Source organism: Heteronotia binoei, chromosome 6 (assembly GCF_032191835.1).
Source record: "Heteronotia binoei isolate CCM8104 ecotype False Entrance Well chromosome 6, APGP_CSIRO_Hbin_v1, whole genome shotgun sequence".
Lineage (NCBI taxonomy): Eukaryota > Metazoa > Chordata > Lepidosauria > Squamata > Gekkonidae > Heteronotia > Heteronotia binoei.
Genome location: NC_083228.1, coordinates 109,496,816 through 109,507,412, shown reverse-complemented (window position 1 = coordinate 109,507,412; position 10,597 = coordinate 109,496,816). Strand labels below are relative to the sequence as shown.

Sequence of the window (10,597 nt, the reverse complement as noted above, 5' to 3'; positions counted from 1 at the left end):
TGGTAGCCAGGGAAAATCTGTTCTGTATGGTCAGGTTCACTCTACAGTGCAACTGAACTGCATACAACAGCCATTACCCAAATAACAAAGGAGGCTTTCCAAGCACTCCACGACATGCCCCTGACTATCAGTTAAAGCTACTTTATGTTCCCACTGCTATTATACAAAAAGCATCATGGACATGGCTTATACTTAAGGCTAGAGGCAATTCTGAGGAGAGGGTGTAATAAGTAAGATGTAGAAATAGTCACAATTTAAGTTGGCTTTAAAAAGAGTATTAGACTTCGATAACTAAACTCCAATCAATCAATGACTATGCCCACGTCTCACAATGGAGCCTCTATGTTCACTGACAATAGCCTTCTGCATAGCAGTCCTAAGGGGTAACAAGAGGGAAGACTTTCACCCTCATGCAGGGCCAGATTAACAAAGAGGATGAGTAGGCACCGGCCTATGGGCCCCCATACCTTTAGGGGTCCTGGGCCAGCTTCCCCCCCTGGTTCCCCCCCAGCTTGCAGCCCTCCCAGCCTGCAAGTGCAGCCAGCAACTAAGCTGCTTTTTGCAAGGGGGGCCTCAAGATTATGACTGCCCACAGGGTTTAATCCGGCACTGCCTTCATGCTCTTGCAGACTTTTCTCAGGGGTATTTGATTGGCCCACCATATGTAAAAGGGATACTGGGACTACATGAATCATTGGGCTGATCCACCATGTACCTTTTAACCAATGGAATGTGCAGAACTCACCCTTATGATAATGCTATGGTTCATTCTTTTGTGATTGGGCAAAAATTACCAAGGGCCAATCTGGACACAGCCAATATTTAATAGGTGCTTCCTCTTTTTAAATCAAATTTAAGAACATAGCTCAACATTCTTTATAGCCAACCACATATAGATATAAAATTTATCAGTGGAGCCAGTTCCAAGCCCTTCCTTCCATGCAGTAACTTTCCCCAGACCATCATTTCCTACACCCCAGTACAGACACTGCACTAACATACACTTTTACATGCTAGACAACTGATGCTCACCAGTTGTGATTTGCAGTTTCATGTAACAGACCATTCCAGTACTTTTGTAACACAACAGTTGGGGGTGGGGGTGGGGAGAGTCAATGAATGAATGATTAAGAATACTGAAGACAGCAGGTGAGTCCACCATAAATTGCATACTAATAATGTGTTCCTAGGCAACAGGCCTTTTCTTCCACTGCTGGTTTTTGCAATTTCATGTCTCAGCACTTTAAAAAAATCCCTACACCTGTAACTCTAAAGTTTAAAATCACCTGATAAACAACAGGATTTATCTCTATCACCACTATTATAGGTTATACACCTTATCTTCAGTTGCAGGAAAACTATGAGTACCATCTAAGGCCTTCTTAAATTGTATGGAATATGTTTAAATTTAGGAATTTCATTCCCTGACATCAGTAGCACAATAGTCATAGGTTATAAATTACAAACAAAAAGGGTTATATAAATGGCTACAGTTACAGTTCACATATGCAGTTCACAATGGTTACAGTTCACATATGCAGTTCAGCAGCTTCCTGCATCTAATCAATCCATACTGTTCCCAGATCCAGGATCATATGAAAATATCAACAAGAACGAAACTGTACCAAGCTAGAACCAACAGCAAGTTCATTGGTTGGTACATCCTAAATAATGGAACTATATCCAGTGCCTTTTCAGGTGCATTCACCTGAAAAGTCAATTAATATCCTAGCTGCTATACAGTTATCAACTGTAACACTGTACATGGGGCTGCCTTCAAAAGTTCTTGGAAACTTCAACTTGTTGGAAATGCAGCTTCTCAGTTTTTGATTAGGGACTAGTTAGTCCGAACCCATCATGCCTGTGTTACTACTAAGCCTTCATCATCCTCAAGTCCTTTTCTGGGCTCAATTCATAGTCCTGACTTTGACCATTATAGTTCTGAACATTTCGGAACCTGGGTAACTCAAGGACCACCAACTCCAGTATTGCCCCCCTCCAATCACTGAGATAATCTGGAGAGCTTTGGCTCCATGTTCTCCTACTCTCTGAAGCTCAGCAGGTAGCTACATTGAGGGGGGCTTGGTCATGTGGTCAGTGGTCATGCTCTATCAAGACACTGCTTTTCCCATGTGGTTTGCGCTTGTCTTTCCTGGTTTAACAGAAGATCTGTGTGCTCTGACATGGCTTTTAATTTAATCTGTTGCTAATTTGTGTTGTTCTGGTGACAGCTAATGGATACTATTGTACACTTTTGCTGCTGCTGCTGCTGCTGCTGCTGCTAAATTTATCTCTTCTTGCAGAAGTGGAGGGCTTTTGATATTTATAATTTGATGCATATTTGAAATTAATGTATTTTTAAAAAATATATTTAGTTGAATTCATGTACAGATACAGACATGTTCACACTATTTCTCCATACACACCCATAATTGTACAAGAAAAAAAAAACAGCCATCATGCATATTTTCTCTTATGCAACCTTTTTTTCCTGAAAGGGCATGTAAGCCCAAGAGAAAAAGAATGTGTAAGAGAAAGCACACATACTTTACTCCAAGATGCACACTGCTTGCCAAAATTTAATGAGCTTGCTTTGAACTCTAAAGTACAGCAGACTTCTTTGCATTATACACATAATTATTTTTTATATGTTCTAAATATTTTGAATCACTCTCACCCTGAAGGGGGAAAGTGCAAATGAAAATAGTACATGGATGAGTATCCATGACTCTGAACTTATTTATAGTATTATTTTAGTGGGGGGGTATTAAAATAAAGTAGTTCAAAACAAGATGTTTCTATTCCAGTCTTAGTGCAAGTCTAAACACAACCTAGTAGATAAGAAGCACCAAAAACTGCATGGTCTAAATCCAGAAACGTAATAATTTTTTATTAACTGCAGATAAATTGCACAGCCAAACATAGAAAAAGATTAATGGTTATTCATATAACCTATTTCTTATGAACATTAGTACTACTAGCACTAACATGAATGAAGATAAGAAATCTCTTCAGGATTTAAATCCCATTAAAAGGATTAATTTTAACTTTTTCCTATAGTGATTCTATTCAGGAGAATTAAATCTCCAGGTTGGTTTTGTTGACTTCAAGAGCCCAGTATGCTGCCCCACTTGTGGTCCCATGGAATAAGTGGGGTGGATCCAAAAACTCTCTTCTGCTAGGGGAGAGTTTTCCTCTAATAGAGAAAGTCTTCGTTCATTGGAGGAAGATTCTCAGTTCACAAAAGCCAAACCATGAATCAAGCTCACCATTCAGAAGAAAACAGGAATAACTTTAAAGTCTCACACACACAATAATATTTTTCTTCTCTTTAAAATGAATTATTATTGGTACAATGAAGTTTGGGAGTAGCATTATATTTCATTGATATACGTAAATGGGATTTACTTCCAACTAAGGTTTTTGCATTCAAATGTAGTTGTGGATGTGAACATGGGCCCAAGGGATAACAGATAATGTAGAATAATTAAGAGTATTGTAGAATAATTAAGTGGATGTTGCTGGAAAGCAAGGGGAGGGTGGTGGCAGGAAAATTGACACTTTTTATAGTTTGACATCATTGCTGTTTTGTAGCCTTTTGTAGCACAGGATAGAGATATCTCAAATAAATGAAATATGTAAATATATGAACAAATCTACATATACATTGATCCCTTCTGGAATCAGACTCTATTTATTTATTTATTTATTTATTCAACTTACACCCCGCCTTCCCGGCCAAAGCAGGCTCAGGGCAGCTCACACTAAAAGGTCATAAAAACCAGTATTCATAAGCCATAACATAAGAATATAAAATACATCATAAGTAAAAACATATAAAACAGTATCATAAACAATGGTAGGTGCTATTTGATCTTTCAGTAGATTGTATTCATAATGGCAGGTAACGGCCGATTCATAAGGCAGGGGTGTCAAACATGCAGCTCGGGGGCGAAATCAGGCCCCTGGAGAGCACCTATCAGGCCCACAAGCAACTGGCTGTCATCTGCTTCCTTCTCCCTCTCCCTTGCTTCCTTCTGTATAACAGCTTGCTTCGGAAGGCTTGCTCAATCACACAGGAGCTACAGAGCAAAACTGCTATTTTCTCCATTGGCTGAGGCGCCTCCCTGGGGGGGGGGAGAGCTTGCTTTGCCAGGCTCTCTCAATCACACAGCAAAGCTGCTGAGCCAAGCTTCTCTTCCTTCTTTTGGCTGAGGCTCCTCCCCCTCTTGGTCCCCTGGAGAAGAAAGGAAAGAGCCTGAGCTTCCTTTGCCCAATTCCCTGGATTCCATGGGAGAAATACAAAGAAAGCACCTTTAAGACCAATGAGTGCCACCCGGCATTAAATTTTATGACACACATGGCCTGGCCCAATAAAGTCTTATTTATGTCAGATCTGGCCATAATAAATGAGTTCGACACCCCTGCTCTAAGGCATGAACTCAGAACACCACTAGGAATAAACATTAACTTCAACAGAACTATATATGTGAATTAGGCTTCCCAATCCCCAGGTTCCAGTGGGGGATCCCCGGTTTTACAGGCTTCCCCCCACCCCCAGCCAGCTGACCGGTGGGGGAAGCCCCACCCTCACAGCCACCATGCAGCTCTAGATCTCCGGCAGGTTTAGAAACCTGCAAACAGGTCCATTTCAAAATGTGTGTCTGTGTGCCTTTAAAGTTGAGCAGGAAATACTTCGTGGGAAGGGTCAGCAACACAGTCCCTCGGTTTGTTTTCGTTTCAGAGAAAGCAAAGCAAGCAGGGGTGGGGGAATTATACCCTATGGAGACTGATCTCCCTAGGGTATAATGGAAAATTGATCCATGGGTATCTGGGGCTTCGGGGGGGGGGTGTTTCTTGAGGTAGATGTATCAGTTTCTCAGCATAGTTTCTGCATCCATTGCCTCTCCTCAACACCCTCAACCCCAGTTTCAAAAAGACTGGACCAGGGGGTAAAATTCTATTATCCCCAAAAGAAGGTGCCCTATCCTCCATTATTTCCAATGGAGGGAAGGCATTTAAAAGGCACGCAGTCTCTTTAAATGTGATGGCCAGAACTCCCTTCAGAGTTCAATCATGCTTGTTACAACCTTGCTCCTGGCTCCATCCCAAAGACTTCTGGCTCCACCCCTAAAGTCCCCAGATATTTCTTGAGTTAGCCCTGGTAACCATCATTTAAATTTTATAGCTATCATGTGATAGTCAAACAGAAGCATTTTCCCATTGCATCTATTCACATGGTGCATATTTAGGCTTGAATCCCTTCGTGCTGCTACATCCGGGCAGCAGCAGCATCTGATGGAACAAGTTTCCAACAGACCCACACAGCAGACTCCCAATTTGCTTTTTGCACTGTTCCTTCAGGCCCACTGACCTGCAGGATCAAAATACAGAGACATAGAAGATTACACTGAGAGCAGAAATACAAGGAAGGTGCCTTCCTCTAGCGCAGGGGTTCCCAGTGTAGTTCCTGTTGTCATGTACCCACGGACACCTTTTCTGCTGCCCACCAAGTGCGTTTTAAAAAGTGGGTGGGGCTAGGTGAGTCTTTTGCCCAGTAAGATTTCTGATTGGCCACTGGAGATTTGACGGGCTGTTCAGATTTGTGAAAACATTGTTTTGGCAGCAACTGCACAAGGATCTTCACTGTGTGACTAAAGGTAAGCTATGGAAGCCATTTTGTGGCTGGCCCTGCCTCCTGCAGCAGCCATTGTTTGGCAGCCATTATGTGGCTGTACCAACCATGCTGTGTCAGAATTCCAGAAGTGCCTACAGCTTCAAAAAGGTTGGAGACCCCTGTTTGAGCACTATTCTACTTGCACTGTTCAGGATCCACGTCATATTTTTACTGCATATATCTTTCTCCAATAATATGCAGAAATACATCAGAGAAATGCAGTGTTACAATGCAACATCACACATGCAGTTATTTATTTAAGATTAATCTACATCACCTTACTATAAAAAGTCTGAAGTGGCTTGCAGCATAAAAGGTCAAAATACATTTAGAAACAATTGATAAAATAGGTTGGCTGCTGTGGATCTATTCTGTCAGCAAAGACACTTTTCTCTGGCATAAAGTGCCTCCCCTGTTGCAGAAACTCTTCTGCCATTTGAACCATATCACCATGTCACATCCAATGCATGTATTGCCCCCAACAGGAATGAACCTTTTAATGCAGACCTTACCATTTTGGAATGATTCAAGGAACTGTCACAATGAATAAGCAAAAAAAAAAGTCCAAAGAGCTTTCATGTGCATGTGTTTTTAGAATGTGAATGATAAGGTAATGTCACATTTTGCAGTGTGCTGGGCCAGTGTGCTGGGCCAAACTACAGTCTAGAATTCTATGAGTGGGATTCCAGATGAGTAGTTTAGCCCTAAAAGCAACCGGAGGGCAGGTAGATATGTGATGAGAAAGGGTTAACTCCCTCCCCTATCTTGCTTCCCTTATTTACAGTGACCCCTTCCCCAGTCTGAGCACCCAGAGGATATTTTCAATCCCGGAAAAAGTATTACCCACCCAAACCCCAGCACCAACGCTCCAATACATTACCCCCTTGGCAACTTTTAGGACCAGATCTACAGTCCTGATCATTAGACTCCACCATCACATGGAATTCAAATGATATTCAGGCACACCCAAGTTCAAAACCCTACTTCGTCAAACACACATCGGAGGGAGCCATAGCAGTCACTCAGTCTCTCCTAGTCTAACCTGCTTCAAAAGAACAAATGGCATCTTTAAGACCAACGAAGTATAAGCTTTCATGTATTGTACATTCACATTAAAGTTTTCACCCTAAATTAAACTTCACTGCTCTTAAAGGTGTCATTGGATTTAAACTTTTTTCTGTTGCTTCAGACCAACATGGCTATCCACCTGAATTTACCTCAAAAGGTTACTGCAAGGACAAATGGCCCACATCCACTGCTTTGTACACTTTGGAAGAAAGTCTAAACAAAAATAGAAATTGTTATTTTATTGCCCTGATAATAAACGTAAGTGGCTTGATAAAAGGGGGTTATTGTCAAAATCAATGGCTGTAGCAATGCATTACTTAGGTCAACATGCCTTGAAGGCAGAAAGCAGGGGCCACTTGGCTACTCAGATAGCCAAGGAAAACTCATTCCTCATCCCACCCCTGCAAAATCATTACAACATTTTCCAGAGAACTCAAAGTGACTGCAGCTGAAGCCTTGTGAACCATTTTTCAGCACGCTTCCCAAGTTACTATAATAGCTATGCCTCTTTTTTTTTCTTGGAGTTTTTTTTTAAAAAGGTTGGAGCTTCAAAACATTTATTCTTTTGCCAAAGACTGCAAATTTGTCACTCTCACAAGCAGTTCTGAACTGCCCCTTGTGGAAGTATAAGGGAGCTGCCCATTGCAGCATTTGACATTTAATCCACACATAGCAGCTGTAAGACTGTACTAACAATGGATTTTTAAAAGTCCAGTTTTGGAGTGAAAGTAGCAATGCTCAAACTTTAAAGGGTGAAGCAGGAATAGTAGCAAGTGTTGCTTGTGCATCAATTTGAAGGAGAATTAATGGCTGATACCAATAGACCATTCAGGAGCCTTTTGAGGTAAGTAAATACTGCATTTGAAATAAGCATTGCAGCTTTTTTTTCACTGACAGACTTTCTATAACATGTTCATACTTGGTCCTCTGCTAAGTTTCTCTCTCTGCCTATCTAAATTAGCAACAAGAATCTAACAAGTCTTTTAAAACATGCCTATTCTAATAATGAAGTAGATTGGTTTGGGGGGAAATGCTTCACTTTTGCATTGATGATTCTGCATGACCAAACATTAATTCACAGGGACTCACTCAATTTTTTAGGATAATTAGCAGAATTCTTAACAAATATTTTAAAAAGAGTAAAGGAAAGGAAAGGAAAGGAAAGGAAAGGAAAGGAAAGGAAAGGAAAGGAAAGGAAAGGAAAGGAAAGGAAAGGAAAGGAAAGGAAAGGAAAGGAAAGGTCCCCTGTACAAGCACCAGTTGTTTCCAACTCTGGGGTGACGTTGCTTTCACAGCGTTTTCACAGCAGACTTTTTACGGGGTGGTTTGCCATTGCCTTCCCTAGTCATCTACACCAAGGGTGGCCAACGGTAGCTCTCCAAATGCTTTTTGCCTACAACTCCCATCAGCCCCAGCCAGCATGGCCAATCTGGAGAACTACCGTTGGCCACCCCTGATCTACACTTTCCCCCTAGCAAGCTGGGTACTCATTTTACCAACCTCGGGAGGATGGAAGGCTGTGTCAACCTTGAGCCGGTTACCTGAAAACCCAGCTTCCAACAAGGATCAAACTCAGGTCATGAGCAGAACTTAGGACTGCAGTACTGCAGTTTTAACACTCTGCACCATGGTGCTCCTCAAAAGGAGTAAAGGGAGTCTCAAATAAAATCAGTATTTGTTTTAATCCTGCACCAGTTTTTAGGGCTTTTCTAAAAAAAAAAGAAAGAAATAGCGGGGGGGGGGGGGTTGTACCAGAGTACTGCACAAGAAATATTTTGTGACGCTTTCTCATAAATTGTAAGACTAGAAAGTTAGCTCTTTAAAAATTAACATCAAGACAATCAAGTTCCAGAAAAAAATCTAACAATAGCCTCACCCAAGAAATTGAGAGCACCAGGCAGCTAACTAGTAGACGTTATAGAGGACACAATACAGCTAAAATTGGAAGAGAGGAAGCAATAGGATCCTCAAGCAGGTGGATCCTTTTTACCAACCGGCCAAACCCTGGGAAGACTGAATGCCCCCAAGCACTGGGCACTTAGAACAGGATTAATGTGGGTGTCCGATCATCTCAATGCAAATTGGAAAGAAGGTAGTTCCCAAAGAGCTGTTTCTTTCTTGTACTTCTCAGCTTAATGTCGTTTTAAGGAGAAGGCAAGACATTCTGTTCTATTTCTCTCAATGCCTCTGCAGCAGTACTACCACAATTTACAGATTATCTCAATTAGCAGTTGGCTGTATTATGCATACTACTACTTGTGAGATTCTCTGAACATTTATTTAAGAAACAGATGATTGGTATTGGATGAATGAGGGAGACAGAATTTGTGTAAGCTTGTAAGAGGAGAAGAATTTAAACTGTTTAAGAAACACAGATGTACATAGGCTTCCCAAATCCCCTGCCTTGCCTGGGGATCCCCGATTTGGAGCCTTCTCCCCCCGCTAGCCAAAAATCTGGAAAGCGCGGGGGGGGGGAATGGCGGCCCTTCCCAGCCAGCCCCAATCGCAGCAGCCTTTCTTCAGTTTTCCCAGGCTGCTTCTGGCCCTAATCAGCTGGCTGGCGGGAGGGGAGGGGAGAGGGAACCCCGCCCGCCTGCAAAGGACCATGTGCCTTTGAACCTCCAGAGGCTTGACGTGAAAGGCTTCAATTTAGGATGGTGTGTCTGTTTCTGTGAAGAAGCTGGCAGCAAATGGTGAGTAGAGAGGCTGATCTGCTGCTTCAGACTGGCCAGAAAGGGGGGGGGAGAGGGGGAAACGTCTTCGACCCTATGCGATCGATTCTCATAGGGTATAATGGGGAATTGTTCTGGAGGTTTCGGGGGCTCTGGGGGAGCTGTTTTTTGAGGTAGAGGCACCAAATTTTCAATATAGTATCTAGTGCCTCTCCCCAAAGTACCCCCCCAAGTTTCAAAACGATTGGACCAGGGGGTCCATCTGTAGGGGGTAGCATTGAATTTCCTGCACTGATCAGGCTTGGACTAGATGGCCTATACAACCCCTTCCAACTCTACAGTTCTAAGAAAGTCCGTTCACACACTCAGGTTTAATTTCAGTGCTTCCTCTAAACAGTGAGCAGACAAAACGTGACTTCACTCTTGAAACATCTCATGATAGACATGAAATGCACAGAATGTGGACCCCTGCAATAAACTCAGCATAAAGCACCTTCTCTCATTCCAGACACTGACAAAATGAAGCCAAACCTTCCACTTCAAATAACATGCTAATCAGCCCATAATGCCCATAACATCATGTTGGCAATTGTGTCACAGACCATAATACTAAATGAAAAAAGAACATTGATATAAACAGTGTTGCCAGATGTCTTGTGTTTCTGTGGCTCAAAAACCAAACTTCCTCATTCCGAGCTGTCTTTGCATCTGCCAAGAAGCATCTCTTTCTAAATAAGCAGCAGGAGTGAGGGCTGCAAATGAAACCTCTGTTGCTGCTTTTCCTGTTTCTTCTCTCTCACACACACACACAGAAACCAAATCCCTGGAGGAGGTTCTGGGTAAAAGAACAGAAGTGGTGGTGGGGAAATTAGTGTTAGGAATGCAGTTTTGATAAGGACAGTAAGTCCATCAGGAACTAAGAAGGCTGTCTTCATGCCAATGGACACAAAAACCTGGAAACAAAAACTTTGTCTTCTAATAATATGCAGGAAAGGAATGCATAAGGAACTGGAGCACTTTAACAGCTGTCTCTCCAGCCCACAGGTGTGGGGTATTGTACAGGTGTGCAAGAGTTTGGGAGTCTCATCAATCCTAGTTCCTCTAATTTGTATCTGATTCCTTTCTCACTCTTGCACATACTCTCATAATGAGAAGAAGCTATTTAAATTCTGGCTTCATC

The 10,597-nt window shown here is 42.2% G+C and overlaps 1 protein-coding gene across 1 annotated transcript in view; it reads right to left on the bottom strand.

Annotated features, from left to right (window-relative positions):
• MED12L (mediator complex subunit 12L) overlaps window positions 1-10,597 on the bottom strand; it is a 247,335-nt gene that overhangs the window by 154,244 nt on the left and 82,494 nt on the right. The gene's annotated exons all lie outside the window — the stretch shown is intronic.